The sequence below is a fragment of the Hemitrygon akajei genome, chromosome 4, assembly GCF_048418815.1.
Source record: "Hemitrygon akajei chromosome 4, sHemAka1.3, whole genome shotgun sequence".
NCBI lineage: Eukaryota > Metazoa > Chordata > Chondrichthyes > Myliobatiformes > Dasyatidae > Hemitrygon > Hemitrygon akajei.
Window position 1 is genome coordinate 3,686,030 of NC_133127.1, and position 19,650 is coordinate 3,705,679.

Here is a 19,650-nt window from a genome sequence, read left to right on the forward strand (position 1 = left end):
CTCTCTGTAAACCAGGGTACAGAAACAGCAGTATCAGCAGAGGTCACACTGACAGTCTGAAGTGGGCAGAGAAAAGTGAGTGGGTGGTGAACAGGGAGAGAGAGGAGGCTGGAGTGGGGATTAGGAGAGAGTGAAGGGCGAGTGGGGAATGGGGAGAGAGATGGGTCATTGGGTCAGGAATAGGGAGGGAGAGAGATGGTTGGGTGAGTAGTGGGGAGCGGGAACTGGGTGGACAGATGGGTGGGTGGGGAGTGGGTTGTGGGAAGAGAGGTGGGTGAGTGTTGAGTCATGAGAAAGAGGTGGGTGGGTGGGGAGAGGGGAGTCCGAGATGTCTAGAGGAGGGTTGCTGTTAATTGGGATCAGTACGGACAGGTTGTTACCGGTCAGCACGAATATGTTGGGCTGAAGGTCTGTTTGGCTCCTTACAAACAGTCACATGAATTCCCTGAAAAGCAATGGATAAGGTCTGAATAAGATTGAAAGTGAAAGCTCTGAATCTCTCTATAAAACCTGGGTACCATATTAGCAGAAATCACACTGAGAGTCTGAATCAGTCAGTCACTGGCCGGGTTACTGACAGAAACAGCTGGTTCATCGCTCACTCTGCCTTTTGCTGTTTTACAGTTTGGTTTGGACTGATTCACTGTTGTCTCTGGAATTCCGTTCACCCTCCTTCCAGATATTATTTCTCCAGACTGAAGAAAGCTGACTTCATTTCTCCGGTGACAACCTGTGTGTCCCACACCACGAACCTTCGGCTAACAGCAGCATCGACAGGAAACTGCAGACACGGGAATCTGAGGTAAAATTGGAAACGGCTGCTCAGACTCACCAGGTCGGGCAGCATCTGCAGAGAGAGAAACAGAGATAGTGATTCAAGTCAGTGACTCTCAGTCAGTGCTGGAGATGGAGAGGATTGAATCAGGGAACAGACGTGGGGAGACAGGGATAAGGAGTGAGGAAGAAAGAGATGGTCAGAGAGGGCTGGGGTGTGGTGTGTAATGGGAGTGGGGCAGAGGCTGGTTGAGAGGGAGGGCTGAGTTAGGGGGTTATAGAGGGGAGGAGGGGAGAGAAATGGGCACTGAGTAGACGGGCGAAGCAGAGTTGCTCTAGGGTGGGGAGAGAGAGGTGGGTGGTGGGGAGAGGGGAGAGAAGGATGGGTAAATGTGGAGTGGGGAGGAAATGATGGGTGGGTAATGATGGGTGGGGAGAGGAGAAGAGGTGGCTGGGAGGGGATAGGAGAGATAGATAGGTGAGTGGCAATTGGGGAGAGAGGGTGGGTGGGTGGGGAGTGCGGAGAGCAAGGTGGGTGGGGTGAGAGAGTGCTGGGTGGAGTGGGGAGAGAGAGGTGGCTGGGAATTGCGGAGAGGGAAGTGAGGTGTTAATTGGGTCAGTATGGACAGTTAGTTACCGGTCAGCATGAATATGTTGGGCTGAATGTCTGTTTGACGCCGTACAAATAATCACATGATTTCTTTGAACAGAAAGGTTTGAAAGTAAATGCTCTGAACCTCTCTGTAAACCAGGGTACAGAAACAGCAGTATCAGCAGAGGTCACACTGAGAGTCTGAAGTGGGCAGAGAGAAGTGAGTGGGAGGTGAATAGGGAGAGAGAGGAGGCTGGGGTGGGGTTGAAAGTGAAAGCTCTGAATCTCTCTATAAAACCAGGGTACGGTATCAGCAGAGATCACACTGAGAGTCTGAATCAGTCAGTCACTGGCCGGGTCACTGGTTCATCACTCACTCTGCCTTTTGCTGGGTGGGGTTTGGAGAGGGGGTCAGAAATACGGGAGAGAAGTGGGGGAGAGGGATGGGTGGTTGGGAAGTGGGCAAGAGAGAGGTGTGGGTGGGGAGTGGGTTGTGAGAAGAGAGAGGTGGGTGAGTGTTGAGTCGCGAGAAAGAGGTGGGTGGATGGGGAGAGGGGAGTCCGAGATGTCTAGAGGAGGGTTGCTGTTAATTGGGATCAGTACGGACAGGTTGTTACCGGTCAGCACGAATATGTTGGGCTGAAGGTCTGTTTGGCTCCTTACAAACAGTCACATGAATTCCCTGAAAAGCAATGGATAAGGTCTGAATAAGATTGAAAGTGAAAGCTCTGAATCTCTCTATAAAACCTGGGTACCATATTAGCAGAAATCACACTGAGAGTCTGAATCAGTCAGTCACTGGCCGGGTTACTGACAGAAACAGCTGGTTCATCGCTCACTCTGCCTTTTGCTGTTTTACAGTTTGGTTCAGACTGATTCACTGTTGTCTCTGGAATTCCGTTCACCCTCCTTCCAGATATTATTTCTCCAGACTGAAGAAAGCTGACTTCATTTCTCCGGTGACAACCTGTGTGTCCCACACCACGAACCTTCGGCTAACAGCAGCATCGACAGGAAACTGCAGACACGGGAATCTGAGGTAAAATTGGAAACGGCTGCTCAGACTCACCAGGTCGGGCAGCATCTGCAGAGAGAGAAACAAAGATAGTGATTCAAGTCAGTGACTCTCAGTCAGTGCTGGAGATGGAGAGGGTTGAATCAGGGAACAGACGTGGGGAGACAGGGATAAGTAGTGAGGAAGAAAGAGATGGTCAGAGAGGGCTGGGGTGTGGTGTGTAATGGGAGTGGGGCAGAGGCTGGTTGAGAGGGAGGGCTGAGTTAGGGGGTTATAGAGGGGAGGAGGGGAGAGAAATGAGCACTGAGTAGACGGGCGAAGCAGAGTTGCTCTAGGGTGGGGAGAGAGAGGTGGGTGGTGGGGAGAGGGGAGAGAAGGATGGGTAAATGTGGAGTGGGGAGGAAATGATGGGTGGGTAATGATGGATGGGGAGAGGAGAAGAGGTGGCTGGGAGGGGATAGGAGAGATAGATAGGTGAGTGGCAATTGGGGAGAGAGGGTGGGTGGGTGGGGAGTGCGGAGAGCAAGGTGGGTGGGGTGAGAGAGTGCTGGGTGGAGTGGGGAGAGAGAGGTGGCTGGGAATTGCGGAGAGGGAAGTGAGGTGTTAATTGGGTCAGTATGGACAGTTAGTTACCGGTCAGCATGAATATGTTGGGCTGAATGTCTGTTTGACGCCGTACAAATAATCACATGATTTCTTTGAACAGAAAGGTTTGAAAGTAAATGCTCTGAACCTCTCTGTAAACCAGGGTACAGAAACAGCAGTATCAGCAGAGGTCACACTGAGAGTCTGAAGTGGGCAGAGAGAAGTGAGTGGGAGGTGAATAGGGAGAGAGAGGAGGCTGGGGTGGGGTTGAAAGTGAAAGCTCTGAATCTCTCTATAAAACCAGGGTACGGTATCAGCAGAGATCACACTGAGAGTCTGAATCAGTCAGTCACTGGCCGGGTCACTGGTTCATCACTCACTCTGCCTTTTGCTGGGTGGGGTGTGGAGAGGGGGTCAGAAATACGGGAGAGAAGTGGGGGAGAGGGATGGGTGGTTGGGAAGTGGGCAAGAGAGAGGTGTGGGTGGGGAGTGGGTTGTGAGAAGAGAGAGGTGGGTGAGTGTTGAGTCGCGAGAAAGAGGTGGGTGGATGGGGAGAGGGGAGTCCGAGATGTCTAGAGGAGGGTTGCTGTTAATTGGGATCAGTACGGACAGGTTGTTACCGGTCAGCACGAATATGTTGGGCTGAAGGTCTGTTTGGCTCCTTACAAACAGTCACATGAATTCCCTGAAAAGCAATGGATAAGGTCTGAATAAGATTGAAAGTGAAAGCTCTGAATCTCTCTATAAAACCTGGGTACCATATTAGCAGAAATCACACTGAGAGTCTGAATCAGTCAGTCACTGGCCGGGTTACTGACAGAAACAGCTGGTTCATCGCTCACTCTGCCTTTTGCTGTTTTACAGTTTGGTTCAGACTGATTCACTGTTGTCTCTGGAATTCCGTTCACCCTCCTTCCAGATATTATTTCTCCAGACTGAAGAAAGCTGACTTCATTTCTCCGGTGACAACCTGTGTGTCCCACACCACGAACCTTCGGCTAACAGCAGCATCGACAGGAAACTGCAGACACGGGAATCTGAGGTAAAATTGGAAACGGCTGCTCAGACTCACCAGGTCGGGCAGCATCTGCAGAGAGAGAAACAAAGATAGTGATTCAAGTCAGTGACTCTCAGTCAGTGCTGGAGATGGAGAGGATTGAATCAGGGAACAGACGTGGGGAGACGGGGATAAGTAGTGAGGAAGAAAGAGATGGTCAGAGAGGGCTGGGGTGTGGTGTGTAATGGGAGTGGGGCAGAGGCTGGTTGAGAGGGAGGGCTGAGTTAGGGGGTTATAGAGGGGAGGAGGGGAGAGAAATGAGCACTGAGTAGACGGGCGAAGCAGAGTTGCTCTAGGGTGGGGAGAGAGAGGTGGGTGGTGGGGAGAGGGGAGAGAAGGATGGGTAAATGTGGAGTGGGGAGGAAATGATGGGTGGGTAATGATGGATGGGGAGAGGAGAAGAGGTGGCTGGGAGGGGATAGGAGAGATAGATAGGTGAGTGGCAATTGGGGAGAGAGGGTGGGTGGGTGGGGAGTGCGGAGAGCAAGGTGGGTGGGGTGAGAGAGTGCTGGGTGGAGTGGGGAGAGAGAGGTGGCTGGGAATTGCGGAGAGGGAAGTGAGGTGTTAATTGGGTCAGTATGGACAGTTAGTTACCGGTCAGCATGAATATGTTGGGCTGAATGTCTGTTTGACGCCGTACAAATAATCACATGATTTCTTTGAACAGAAAGGTTTGAAAGTAAATGCTCTGAACCTCTCTGTAAACCAGGGTACAGAAACAGCAGTATCAGCAGAGGTCACACTGAGAGTCTGAAGTGGGCAGAGAGAAGTGAGTGGGAGGTGAATAGGGAGAGAGAGGAGGCTGGGGTGGGGTTGAAAGTGAAAGCTCTGAATCTCTCTATAAAACCAGGGTACGGTATCAGCAGAGATCACACTGAGAGTCTGAATCAGTCAGTCACTGGCCGGGTCACTGGTTCATCACTCACTCTGCCTTTTGCTGGGTGGGGTTTGGAGAGGGGGTCAGAAATACGGGAGAGAAGTGGGGGAGAGGGATGGGTGGTTGGGAAGTGGGCAAGAGAGAGGTGTGGGTGGGGAGTGGGTTGTGAGAAGAGAGAGGTGGGTGAGTGTTGAGTCGCGAGAAAGAGGTGGGTGGATGGGGAGAGGGGAGTCCGAGATGTCTAGAGGAGGGTTGCTGTTAATTGGGATCAGTACGGACAGGTTGTTACCGGTCAGCACGAATATGTTGGGCTGAAGGTCTGTTTGGCTCCTTACCAACAGTCACATGATTTCTCTGAAAAACAAAGGATGTGGTCTGGGTGGGGTTGAAAGCGAAGCTCTGATTCTCTCTATAAAACCAGGCTACGGTATCAGCAGAGATCACAGAGTCTGAATCAGTCAGTCACCGGCCGGGTCACTGACAGAAACAGCTGGTTCATCGCTCATTCTGCCTTTTGCTGTTTTACAGTTTGGTTCAGACTGATTCACTGTTGTCTCTGGAATTCCATTCACACTCCTTCCAGATATTATTTCTGACAGAGTGTGATCAGTAAGACAGTGTGATTAGATTCATATACAGTAGGAAGCTTCTACTGGCTTAGGATCAGTCATCTTCTCCCTCCTATCCACCTTTCCCTTCTGCTTTTAACCCCACCAGACTGTTCCTGTGATCCTTATGGAGTCTGACCCCATAATACTCCCCCATGGACACGGCATCCCCATACTGAGGGATATTCCCCAAGAGCAGCTCAAGTGTGTCTGCATCTCCTGTAGAACCATCTTCAGATGGGCTCAGAGATCTCCTGGACACAGTTTATCAGTTCATTCCCCTGTAGACCTTTCACACTGAGGCTGAAGTCTCCAAGCTCCTGAACCCTAGTACTCTTTCATCTCTGTGATCTGTCTCCATATCGACTCCTCCATCTGCCGCTGACTGTTGTGAACTCTGTAACACACTCCAACCAAAGTGATCACCCTGTTCTAATGTGGAACCTTTGGGACAACCTCCCTCCTTTCTGCAGTGATGGTCTCATTCATCAATACTCTACTTATTCATACCTCCCCATCACACCTGAAGTGTCTGTACCCCAGCAAAGTCTGCTCTTGTCCCATCTCTGTAACTGCAACAATATCATGTTCCCAATGCCTGACCAGTCAGTCTCCTTGCATTTACTCAGATGCATTTTAGCCCTGCAGTCCGCCCCGAGCATTATTAAACCAGCTCTGATCTGCCCACTAGAGTGACCTCGTCTTCTTTCTATATTTGACAGTCTCATCCCCCCTGCTGGTCATAGTCTCTGTGTGCCCCCACCCCAACAGCACCAGCAAACTCCCTGTAGGGGTATCAGCTCCATCCTGGATTGGGCACAAACCATCCAGCTTGTAAAGGTCCCACATTGCTCCGAAACATTCTCAGTGATGTAGAAATCTAAACCCCTCTCTCCCGTACCATCACTCCAGCAGTGTTCATCTGACCTATCCTCCTGTTCTCCACTAGGGAGTGTGTGGCACTGAAAGTAATGGAGAGAATGAAACCACCAGCAAGATTCTTCCTGGATAAACACTGCCTGTTACAATGTAACATCCCTGCCTTTGTCTTCATTTCAGTGAACAACCCACCCTTGCTGCTCACCAATCAGCTGTTTCCACTGACACACATCACTTCCTGAATGGTGACATCACCTCCAGCTCTTCCAATGGTCTCGACAAGGTAGGTGGGCTCTAAATATGCAATGGTCTGTCCCACTGCTCTCCCCCAGGTCCTCCTCACTCACCTCTGCTGCCTTCTTAATTCCCCAAATCTGCACAGCATCATAGTGTTATAGAGCCTGACCAACTTGTCCATCCCGAACAAGATTCCCATCTGAGCCGTTCCTATTTCCCTGCATTTTGCCCAGAGATCCACAGGTTCCTGGTTATTTTATTTATTTCAAATCAAATCAAGTGTAATTGTCTTTCAAACCATACATGGACACAGCTGAATGAGACAGCCTTCCTCTGGGGCCAAGGTACAAAAGATTAATTTTGATATACAGCGTGGAAGAGGCTTTCCAGCTCGTCGAGGTGGGACACCGTAGTAACACCCGAGAACCCTGATTTAACCCTATCCACCTCACGGGACAATTTACAATTCCCAACTCACCTACCCAGTATGTCTAACTGTGGGAGAAAACCCACTCATCCCATGAGGAGGGTGTAACGTGAGTCCTGACAGACGATGCCATCATGGAACTCTGAACTCCAAGGTGTAATACCATCATGCTCACCTCTGTGCCACCATGGCGACCAGTAAGGGTGTCAAAAGTTACAGGGAGAAGGCAGGAGAGTGGTTGAGTGGATTAGTAAAACAGTCAGGATGGGCCGAATGGCCTAATTCTGGTCTTATGCTCAAGTTGTTTGTATAAGTAGAGAACAGCAAATGTCCCAGAACCATTCCTCGTGGTACACCACTCATCACATAAAAATATTACATTAAGTTACAATAATAAACAGAACAGTTGTGCCAAAAGAGAGCAAGATCGTGACATGGTGTTCATGGGTTCATAGACCGTTCAGAAATCTCATGGCAGAGGGGAAGAAGCTGCTCCTGAAACATTGAGTGTAGGTCTTCAGGTTCCTGTACCTCCTTCCTGATGGTAGCAATGAGAGGAGGGCTTGTCCCAGATGGAGAGGGTCTTTAATGATGGATGCTGCCTTCTTAAGGCATCGGCTTTTGAAGATGTCCTCGACACCTGCCTTTTTGTCAGCTATGTGGAACAGTCCATCTTCCAAGCCTACACCAGTACCACTCCCCAACTCTTCCTATGCTACATGGACGACTGCGTTGGTGCGAGCGTATCACTGCGTTTAGGCGGGTGATGACCTCGCGTGGGTTCAAGTTCAACAGTGGGTGTGACAGGGAATGAGGAAAGGTGCAGCTGACTCATAACGTTTCCTCACGGCCCGGTCGTTGGGGACCACTGAAGTACACTGTGTAGTGTGGGGGAGCTACACACATGCACACTGGGCAGAAAGAACGGAACCAAAACCCCGCAACCCGGAAACAATCTCTCAACAGTATTTGTGCATTTATTTTCCTTTTTTTTCCGGGATGAACTGGGAAAGTCTTAAAGAACGACTAGTCGATCACGATCGACAGGTTGGCGACCACTACCTTAATCCATCAGAAAGTCCGTCTCTGAAGTCACAGTATTGAGAAAATTTGCACAGTTCTGCAATATATTTAGAATAGCTTTCATTGTTTGACTGGCTCCTTTTGTAAAATCTAAATCTCTTAGCAGTTACCAGCAGTTTAGGGTTCAAGTGATTTTGTAAAATTACAAACACAAGGAAATCTGCAGATGCTGGAAATTCAAGCAACACACACAAAATGCTGGTGGAACACAGCAGGCCAGGCAGCATCTATAAGGAGAAGCACTGTCGATGTTTCGGGCCGAGACCCTTCGTCCCTTCCTGACATTAGTCCTGATGAAGGGTCTTGGCCCGAAACGTCAACAGTGCTTCTCCTTATAGACGCTGCCTGGCCTGCTGCGTTCCACCAGCATTTTGTGTGAGTTGCTTGTAAAATTACAACAATTTTGTCAAAGGTCTCGCTTTGCAGGGGTTACTAAATTGGGTGAGAGACTATACATTCTTGGGCCCTTTAAGCTAAGAAGTGTAGAGGCTTTCTTTTGTTCCTCCATGTTGTTAGTGTTACAATACAGTTTAAAACTCCCAATATGCAACTCCCATCCTTCATTGGCGCTATCAAATTCATCCACTTCCCTGACAGAAGCCATTGCTGCGTTACTTATTTTTAAATTCAGTGTGTCTTTCACTGTGTACAATGCACTCTTTCTAAAGCCTTTGTTAGAGTCAGTGACCGCCCCGTGCTGTTTAACTCTTTCCTCCCACTGTCTCGTCCCATAATTGTGCTGTAACTGTTGGTGTAGTTCCTGATAGTTTTGATGTTCAGGTTCATAATTGTCACCAATTTGTTGTGTCCATGAACAACGACATATCAATTAAATAAAAGCACTGATGCACCATCAATAACTCACTCTGAGATGTAAGAAGCGAGATATCGGCTTTTATAGACTGGAAGAATGAACAACACTAAATCCTGGAGAATGAGGCCGGGCTCAGGCCTCAATCGCCTTTATACAGGGGTCTGTGGGAGGAGCCACAGGAGCAGTCAGCAGGGGGTCTGTGGGAGGAGCCACAGGAGCAGTCAGCAGGGGTCTGTGGGAGGAGTCAGCAGGGGTCTGTGGGAGGAGCCACAGGAGCTGTCAGCAGGGGTCTGTGGGAGGAGCCACAGGAGCAGGGGGTCTGTGGGAGGAGCCACAGGAGCAGGGGGTCTGTGGGAGGAGCCACAGGAGCAGTCAGCAGGGGGGGTTTGTGGGAGGAGCCACAGGAGCAGTCAGCAGGGGTCTGTGGGAGGAGCCACAGGAGCTGTCAGCAGGGTCTGTGGGAGGAGCCACAGGAGCTGTCAGCAGGGGTCTGTGGGAGGAGCCACAGGAGCTGTCAGCAGGGTCTGTGGGAGGAGCCACAGGAGCTGTCAGCAGGGGTCTGTGGGAGGAGCCAGCAGGGGTCAGTGGGAGGAGCCACAGGAGCAGTCAGCGGGGGGTCTGTGGGAGGAGCCACAGGAGCAGTCAGCAGGGTCTGTGGGAGGAGCCACAGGAGCAGTCAGCAGGGGGTCAGTGGGAGGAGCCACAGGAGCAGTCAGCAGGGGTCAGTGGGAGGAGCCACAGGAGCAGTCAGCAGGGGTCTGTGGGAGGAGCCACAGGATCAGTCAGCAGGGGTCAGTGGGAGGAGCCACAGGATCAGTCAGCAGGGGGTCAGTGGGAGGAGCCACAGGAGCAGTCAGCAGGGGTCAGTGGGAGGAGCCACAGGAGCAGTCAGCAGGGGTCTGTGGGAGGAGCCACAGGATCAGTCAGCAGGGGTCTGTGGGAGGAGCCACAGGATCAGTCAGCAGGGGTCAGTGGGAGGAGCCACAGGAGCAGTCAGCGGGGGGTCTGTGGGAGGGGCCACAGGAGCAGTCAGCAGGGGGTCAGTGGGAGGAGCCACAGGAGCAGTCAGCAGGGGTCTGTGGGAGGAGCCACAGGAGCAGTCAGCAGGGGTCTGTGGGAGGAGCCACAGGAGCTGTCAGCAGGGGTCAGTGGGAGGGGCCACAGGAGCAGTCAGCAGGGTCTGTGGGAGGAGCCACAGGAGGAGTCAGCAGGGTCTGTGGGAGGAGCCACAGGAGCAGTCAGCAGGGGGTCTGTGGGAGGAGCCACAGGAGCAGTCAGCAGGGGGTCTGTGGGAGGAGCCACAGGAGCAGTCAGCAGGGGGTCAGTGGGAGGAGCCACAGGAGCAGTCAGCAGGGGTCTGTGGGAGGAGCCACAGGAGCAGTCAGCAGGGGTCTGTGGGAGGAGCCACAGGAGCTGTCAGCAGGGGTCTGTGGGAGGAGCCACAGGAGCTGTCAGCAGGGGTCTGTGGGAGGGGCCACAGGAGCTGTCAGCAGGGGTCAGTGGGAGGGGCCACAGGAGCTGTCAGCAGGGGTCAGTGGGAGGGGCCACAGGAGCAGTCAGCAGGGTCTGTGGGAGGAGCCACAGGAGCAGTCAGCGGGGGTCTGTGGGAGGAGCCACAGGAGCAGTCAGCAGGGGTCTGTGGGAGGGGCCACAGGAGCAGTCAGCAGGGGGTCTGTGGGAGGAGCCACAGGAGGAGTCAGCAGGGTCTGTGGGAGGAGCCACAGGAGCAGTCAGCAGGGGGTCTGTGGGAGGAGCCACAGGAGCAGTCAGCAGGGGGTCTGTGGGAGGAGCCACAGGAGCAGTCAGCAGGGGGTCTGTGGGAGGAGCCACAGGAGCTGTCAGCAGGGGTCTGTGGGAGGAGCCACAGGAGCAGTCAGCGGGGGGTCTGTGGGAGGAGCCACAGGAGCAGTCAGCAGGGGGTCTGTGGGAGGAGCCACAGGAGCAGTCAGCAGGGGGTCTGTGGGAGGAGCCACAGGAGCAGTCAGCAGGGGTCTGTGGGAGGAGCCACAGGAGCAGTGGGTCTGTGGGAGGAGCCACAGGAGCAGTCAGCAGGGGTCTGTGGGAGGAGCCACAGGAGCAGTGGGTCTGTGGGAGGAGCCACAGGAGCAGTCAGCAGGGGTCTGTGGGAGGAGCCACAGGAGCAGTGGGTCTGTGGGAGGAGCCACAGGAGCAGTCAGCAGGGGGTCTGTGGGAGGAGCCACAGGAGCAGTCAGCAGGGGTCTGTGGGAGGAGCCACAGGAGCAGTCAGCAGGGGGTCTGTGGGAGGAGCCACAGGAGCAGTCAGCAGGGGGTCTGTGGGAGGAGCCACAGGAGCAGGGGATCTGTGGGAGGAGCCACAGGAGCAGGGGGTCTGTGGGAGGAGTCACAGGGGCAGTCAGCGGGGGTCTGTGGGAGGAGCCACAGGAGCTGTCAGCAGGGGGTCTGTGGGAGGAGCCACAGGAGCAGTCAGCGGGGGTCTGTGGGAGGAGCCACAGGAGCTGTCAGCAGGGGTCTGTGGGAGGAGCCACAGGAGCAGTCAGCAGGGGTCTGTGGGAGGAGCCACAGGAGCAGTCAGCAGGGGTCTGTGGGAGGGGCCACAGGAGCTGTCAGCAGGGGGTCTGTGGGAGGAGCCACAGGAGCTGTCAGCAGGGGGTCTGTGGGAGGAGCCACAGGAGCAGTCAGCAGGGGTCTGTGGGAGGAGCCACAGGAGCTGTCAGCAGGGGGTCTGTGGGAGGAGTCACAGGAGCAGTCAGCAGGGGTCTGTGGGAGGGGCCACAGGAGCAGTCAGCAGGGGTCTGTGGGAGGGGCCACAGGAGCAGTCAGCAGGGGTCTGTGGGAGGGGCCACAGGAGCAGTCAGCAGGGGTCTGTGGGAGGAGCCACAGGAGCAGTCAGCAGGGGTCTGTGGGAGGAGCCACAGGAGGAGTCAGCAGGGGTCTGTGGGAGGAGCCACAGGAGCAGGGGGTCTGTGGGAGGAGTCACAGGAGCAGTCAGCAGGGGTCTGTGGGAGGAGCCACAGGAGCAGTCAGCAGGGGGTCTGTGGGAGGAGTCACAGGAGCAGTCAGCAGGGGGTCTGTGGGAGGAGCCACAGGAGCAGTCAGCAGGGGGTCTGTGGGAGGAGCCACAGGAGCAGTCAGCAGGGGTCTGTGGGAGGAGCCACAGGAGGAGTCAGCAGGGGGTCTGTGGGAGGAGCCACAGGAGGAGTCAGCAGGGGGTCTGTGGGAGGAGCCACAGGAGCTGTCAGACAGGTATATGTAGTTCACCACAAGCACGCACGTGGGAGATGGCTTTAACTGGTGTATTCCCATTACAGGGAGAGAGACAGACAGAGAGAGAGAGAAAGACAATGCATGTGTGTAAACACAGCTCAATATGCATGTATAGACAACAGATCAATACATTTGTCTGGACAAAGATCAATACATATGTGTAGATAACAGATCGATATGCATGTGTAGATAACAGGTTGGTAAGTCTGATTAGACAACAGATCAATACATTTGTGTGGACGTCAAATCAATGTGCACTTGTAGACAACAGATCAGTACGCACGTGTAGACAACAGGTCAGAATGCACGCGTGTAGACAACAGGTCAGTACGCACGTGTAGACAACAGGTCAGTACGCACGTGTAGACAACAGGTCAGTACGTTTGTGTAGACAATGGGTGTCAGATGCAGGAAGTCCTGGAGAGTTCCAGCCTCCCGGATGGCCACATCTGCGCCAGGTGTGTCGAGCAGCAGCTCCTTAGAGACCACGTTAGGGAACTGGAAATGCAGCTCGATGACCTTCATCTGGTCAGGGAGAGTGAGGAGATGATAGATAGGAGCTATAGGCAGGTAGTTACTCCAATGCCTCGGGAGACAGACAAGTGGGTAACAGTCAGGAGAGGGAAGGGCAAGAGTCAGAGATTACAGAGTACCCCATTGGCTGCCCCCCTTAACAATAAGTACTCCTGTTTGAAAACTGTTGGGGAAGATGGCCTACTTGGGGGAAGCAATACTGGCCGTGACTCCGGCACAGAGTCTGGCCCTGTGGCTCAGAAGGGTAGGGAAAGGAAGAGGATGGCAGCAGTGATAGGGGACTCTATAGTTAGGGGTTAGGGGTTCAGGGGTCCATGGATGCAGGAAAGAAAGATGGATGGTAGTTTCCCTCCCAGGTGCCAGGGTCCGGGATGTTTCTGATCACGTCTATGATATCCTGAAGTGGGAGGGAGAACAGCCAGTGGTCGTGCTACATATTGGTACCAACAACATAGGTAGGGAAAGGGAGGAGGTCCTGAAAACAGACTACAGGGAGTTAGGAAGGAAGTTGAGAAGCAGGACCGCAAAGGTAGTAATCTCCGGATTACTGCCTGTGCCACACGACAGTGAGAATAGGAATAGAATGAGGTGGAGGATAAATGTGGCTGAGGGATTGGAGCAGGGAACAGGGATTCCAATTTCTGGATCATTGGGACCTCTTTTGGGCAGGTGTGACCTGTACAAACAGGACAGGTTGCACTTCAATCCCAGGGGGGCCAATATCCCGGCGGGGAGGTTTGCTAAGGCTGTTGGGGAGAGTTTAAATTAGAATTACTGTGGAGTGGGAATCAAACTTAAGAGACAGAGGAAGAGGCGGGTGGCTCATAAATCGAGAAAGCTTGTAGACAGTGCAAGAGGGAGGATAGGCAGGTGATAGAGCAGAGACACACTCAGATCGATGGTTTGAGATGTGTCCATTTTAATGCAAGGAATGTTGTGAACAAAGCGGATGAGCTTAGAGCGTGGATCAGTACTTGGAGTTACGATGTTATTGCCATTACGGAGACTTGGATGGCTCAGGGTCAAGAATGGTTACTTAAGTGCCAGGCTTTAGATGTTTCAGAAAGGAAAGGGAGGGGGGCAAAAAAGGTGGGGGAGTGGCACTGTTGATCAAAGATAGTGTCACGGCAGCAGAAAAGGAGGAAGACATGGAGGGATTGTCTACGGAGTCTCTGTGAGTGGAAGTTAGGAAAAGGAAGGGGTCAATAACTCTACTAACTGTTTTTTATACATCACCCAATAGTAACAGGGACATCGAGGAGAAGATAGAGAGACAGATTTGGGAAAGGTGTAATAAAGGGTTGTCGTGATGGGAGATTTTAATTTCCCAAGTATTGATTGGCATCTCCCGAGAGTGAAGAGTTAAGATGGGGTGGAGTTTGTTAGGTGTGGTAAGGAAGGTTTCTTGACACAATATGTAGATAACCCTACAAGAGGAGAGGCTGTACTTGATCTGGTAGTTGGAAATGAACCTGGTCAGGTGTCAGATCTCTCAGTGGGAGAGCATTTTGGAGATAGTGATCATAAGGAAGGCGGGCTCTGTCGTGGGCAAAGTACTGGAGAGTTTAACATCGGTAGCTGAGCGAAGGGCGCTGAGTAGGCTACGGTCAATTATGGAAAACTCTGAACATCCTCTACATAGCACCATCCAGAGACAAAGAAGCAGTTTCAGTGACAGGTTACTATTGATGCAATGCTCCTCAGACAGGATGAAGAGGTCAATACTCCCCAATGCCATTAGGCTTTACAATTCAACCGCCAGGACTTAAGAACTTTTTAAAAGCTATTATTAATGCTTTTTGAGATAGTGATTTAGATGCATATCATATTTTTTACTGAGTTAAGTATTGTATGTAATTAGTTTTGCTACAACAAGTGTATGGGACATTGGAAAAAAAGTTGAATTTCCCCATGGGGATGAATAAAGTATCTATCTATCTATCTATCTAATTCTATCTCCTTTACAATAGCATTGGAGAGGGATAGGAACAGACAAGTTAGGAAAGCATTTAATTGGAGTAATGGGAAACATGAGGATATCAGGCAAGAACTTGGAAGCATATTTTGGGAACAGATGTTCTCAGGGAAATGTATGGCAGAAATGTGGCAAATGTGCAGTGGATATTTGCGTGGAGTTCTGCATAGGTACGTTCCAATGAGACAGAGAAAGGATAGTAGAGTACAGGAACCGTGGTGAACAAAGGCTGTTGTAAATCTAGTCAAGAAGTAAAGAATAGCTTACCAACGGTTCAAAAAACTAGGTAAACATGTCAAGTCAAGTCACTTTTTATTGTCCTTTCGACCATAACTGCTGGTACAGTACACAGTAAAAATGAGACGTTTTTTAGGACCACGGTGCTACATGAAACAATCCAAAAACTAAACTAGGTAAAAAAAACACTCTGAAAAATACCACACCAGACTGCAGACCTACCCAGGACTGCATAAAGTGCACAAAACAGTGCAGGCATTACAAAAATAATAAACAAGACAACAGGCACAGTAGAGGACAGTAAGTTGGTGTCAGTCCAGACTCTGGGTATTGAGGAGTCTGATAGCCTGGGGGAAGAAACTTACATAGGCTGTTTGTGAGAGCCCGAATGCTTCGGTGTCTTTTCCCAGATGGCAGGAGGGAGAAGAGTTTGTATGAGGGGTGCGCGGGGTCCTTCATAATGTTGTTTGCTCCCTATGTTGGATGTTTACACAAATGACACAGCTTACTGTATGATTTGATGTTTACAGTACTGTGAAAAAGTCTCAGGCACATAAATATAGCTATGCTGCCAAAGACTTTTGCACAGTACTGTAGTCAGTTTATATATTGCACTCAACTGCTGCAAAAAAACAAATTTCATGACATAGATGAGTGATGATAAACCAATCTTGATATGGGTCTCTATTGTGGACTGAGAGTGGGAAGGGAGCAGGGAGAGGGGAATCATGGTTGGGAAGAGGGAAAGGGAGAGGAAAGGGAATGGGAAGCACCAGAGAAACATTCTGTAATGATCAATAAATCAATTGGTTGGAATCAAACGACCTGACCTGGTGTTTCAGGGCCAGGTGTGTCTGCAGCCACACACCTCCCACATCACTCCACCCTCACCATTCCAACATCCTTTACTCCTGCCAGATTTACAAACTTACTCTCTGCTCCATGTTGACAAATACAGTACTGTGCAAAAGTCTTAGGCACCCTAGATATACTTATGTGTCTAAGAGATGGCACTGTATGGCAAATAAATCTAATCTTTATATTTAATTTCATGTTCAAACCAGGAGGCTGACAGAAGTCAACTAGCAGAGTAAAAACAAGAACATTCAATTAACTAATTCTGTAAAATGTAAACACAGTGTAAGCTTTGCTGCTTGAGACCCGCGTTCAGTACGCCAACTGAGAAAGTTATGCTGAAAGTCGGGGAGAGTTCATCATAACCAAGTTTAATATCACCAGCATATGTAGCGAAATGGGTTAACATTACGGCAGCAGTACAATGCAATACATAATAACTATATTCGAAAAACCAAATTACAGTAAGTTTATATGTGTATATTAAATACTGAAATTAAAAGAAGTGGCGCAAAAACAGAAATTAAAAATAGTTCATGGGCTCAAAGTCCATTTAGAAATCGGATGGCAGGGGGAAGATGGTCCCTTCCAGCAACTGCAGATTTCAAGGATCAGCTTTACTCACCCTGTACATTTACAAGGATTAGGAATTTGCAGTGATGTACAAAAAAAAATCAATATTCAACTATAAAGAATTATATTAAAAATTTAAGGGTTAAAGTACATGAATAAGTAGGATGCAATTACCATGTAAACAGCTTTATAAGAAGTGCAAACACGAGAAAATATACAGATGCGGTAACTTCAAACACAAAATGCTGGTGGAACACAGCAGGTTAGGCAGCGTCTATGGAAAAGAGTACAGACAACTCGGGCCGAGTCCCTTCATCTGGACAAAAGTGGTTAAAATGTGTATAATGCACTGCAGCGCGCAGAGAAGTGGCAAAGGGAGTTCAGTCCGGGCAAGTGTGAGGTGCTGCTCTTCCAGGGGGCAAATATAAAGGGAGTGCACACAGCTATTAACATTAATTATCCTTATAAGTTCCAGTCTTGCCGAAGGGTTTCGGACCGAAATGGCGACAGCCTGGCCTGCTGAGTTCCGCCACCGTTTTGTGTGCGCGGTTCGGATCGTCAGCATCTGCAGACGAGAAAGTTTGTGACGGAACGAAGTCAATGGGCCAAATGGCCCAAAGCCCCTACTTGTGAATGACAGGCGCAGCAGCCAATGGGAAGCTGTGCGCGGAACAGGTGCCAAGCTCAACCAATAGAATGATAGAGAGGGCGGGGCTTTGTCCCGCTATTTCTGAAAGAGCCCGAAATTGTCACGTGACCCGGGCAAGGGACAGTGGCGGAGACGGGTCCGAAGACAGCCGCGCTAACTGAGGCAACAGTACCTGATCAAATCGTGTTCTGCCCAGCACGAACGGTGGGTAGTCCTCCGCCGCTGCCATGATTAGTCTGGCAGCGCTTAACTCCCCTCCCACTTTTAAAAGCCACGGGATCTCCCGCCCTGGGAGGGCAGAGCGAACGGCCGGAAATGCGTGTCACCCGAAGCGTGTCGGGAGTTGTAGTCCATTGGCGTACGTGCTCTCCGGAGCTTGTAGTTTTAAGCGGTGCGCGAAGAGAACTACAATTCCCGACGGACGTTGTCACCTTGCATGTACGTAGTGCTGAGGGTGTTGGATGAGAATCAAGTTGCGGGAGGACTTTGCAGCCAAGAAGTTTGGCGGCTTGGAACTTCACTTCACTAGGCGGAAGAGAGCAGCAAATGAGGAATAAGCAGCAGCACTGGGAATATTCCATGTCCTTCTTTGCTTTACTTTGGAAACTTCCGATACTCAATGTACATCAACACAAAAATGCTGTGGGAAATCTGTGTGGGTTGATCCAGATTTCCAGCATCTTCCATCTTTTTTTTAACTACAATTTATGTGAATTACGCACCTGTTTTTGTTTGCTGATGACACAAAGGTTGGGGGTGTTGTGGAGAGTGTGGAGGTCTGTCAGAGGTTACTGCGGGACATTGATAGGATGCAAAACTGTGCTGAGAAGTGGCAGATGGAGTTCAACCCAGATAAGTGTGAGGTGGTTCATTTTGGTAGGTCAACTATGATGGCAGAATATAGTATTAATGTTAAGACTTTTGGCAATGTGGAGGATCAGAGGGATCTTGGGGTCCAAGTCCATAGGACACTCAAAGCTGCGCAGGTTGACTCTGGTTAAGGTGTACGGTGCATTAGCCTTCAACAATCGTGGAATTGAATTTAGGAGCCGAGAGGTAATGGTGCATTTATATAACCATATAACAATTACAGCACGGAAACAGGCCATCTCGGCCCTTCTAGTCCGTGCCGAATGCTAACTCTCACCTAGTCCCACCGACCTGCACTCAGCCCATACCACTCTCTGAGTAACGAAGTTCCCTCTCGTGTTACCCCTCAATTTTTGTCCCTTAACTCTCAACTCATGTCCTCTTGTTTGAATCTCCCCAGCTCTCAATGGAAAAAAGCCTATCCACGTCAACTCTATCTATCCCCCTCATCATTTTAAATACCTCTATCAAGTCCCCCCTCAACCTTCTATGCTCCAAAGAATAAAGACCTAACTTGTTCAACCTTTCCCTGTAACTGAGGTGCTGAAACCCAGGTAACATTCTAGTAAATATTCTCTGTACTCTCTCTATTTTGTTGATATCTTTCCTATAATTCGGTGACCAGAACTGTACACAATACTCCAAATTTGGCCTTACCAATACCTTGTACAATTTTAACATTACATCCCAACTCCTATACTCAATGCTCTGATTTATAAAGGCCAGCATACCAAAAGCTTTCTTCACCACCCTATCCACATGAGATTCCACCTTCAGGGAACTATGCACCATTATTCCTAGATCACTCTGTTCTTCTGCATTCCTCAATGCCCTACCATTTACCATGTATGTCCTGTTTTGATTAGTCATACCAAAATGTAACACCTCACACTTATATAGGACCATGGTCAGACCCCACTTGGAGTACTGTGCTCAGTTCTGGTCACCTCACTACAGGACGGAAGTGGAAACCATAGAAAGGGTGCAGAGGAGATTTACAAGGATGTTGCCTGGATTGGGGAGCATGCCTTATGAGAATTAGTTGAGTGAACTTGGCCTTTTCTCCTTGGAGTGACAGAGGATGAGAGGTGACCTGATAGAGGATAAGATGATGAGATAGTTAGAGGCTTTTTCCCAGGGCTGAAATGACTATCATGAGAGGGCACAGTTTTAAGGCAGTTGGAAATAGGTACAGAGAAGATGTCAGGGGTAGGCTTTTTATGCAGAGAGTGGTGAGTACGTGGAATGGGCTACCGGCGACAGTGGTGGAGGTGGATACGATACGGTCGTTTGAGAAACTACTGGATAGGTACATGGAGTTTAGAAAAATAGAGGGCTATGGGTAACCCTAAGTAAATTCTAAGGTAAGGACATGTTTGGTACAGCTTTGTGGGCTGAAGGGCCTGTATTGTGCTGTAGGCTTTTCTATGTTTCAATGTTTTTAATAGATCAATACATTTGTGTAGACAACAAATCAATGTGCCTATAGATCAATGGGTTGTGTAGACAATAGATCAATACATATGTGTGGACAACAGATCGATACAGATGTGTGGAAAATAGATCGATATGTTTGTGTAAACAAGAGATCAATACGTTTGTGTAGACAAACAGATCAATATGCATGTGGAGACTATAGATCAATATCTAAGTGTAGACAACAGTTCGATACATCTCTGTAGACACAGATCGAGATGCAGTTGTAGACATCAGATCAATACATTTGTCTAGAGAACAGATCGATACGTTTGTGTTGGCACCAG

At 50.2% G+C, this 19,650-nt stretch overlaps 1 protein-coding gene and 1 long non-coding RNA gene across 3 annotated transcripts in view; one reads left to right on the top strand and one right to left on the bottom strand.

The window, feature by feature from the left end:
• Positions 1 to 708: 708 nt before the first annotated feature.
• On the bottom strand, positions 709 to 3,842 carry LOC140726072 (uncharacterized). The gene is made up of 3 exons (XR_012098567.1): positions 3,725 to 3,842; positions 2,122 to 2,450; positions 709 to 847 (listed from the first exon to the last, which is right to left on the bottom strand). It is a non-coding gene; the product is annotated as an uncharacterized lncRNA (long non-coding RNA).
• Positions 3,843 to 3,877: 35 nt separating this feature from the next.
• The window catches only part of LOC140726071 (interferon-induced very large GTPase 1-like), a 53,802-nt gene continuing 38,029 nt past the window's right edge, over positions 3,878 to 19,650 (top strand). The window contains exons 1-2 of one of the 2 annotated variants that reach the window (XM_073042006.1): positions 3,878 to 4,008; positions 6,568 to 6,670. The gene's annotated coding sequence lies outside the window, so the exon portion shown is untranslated. Of the gene's footprint in view, positions 4,009 to 6,567; positions 6,671 to 17,098; positions 17,222 to 19,650 lie in introns of those variants that run through there. The other variant, XM_073042007.1, reaches the window with a different exon arrangement.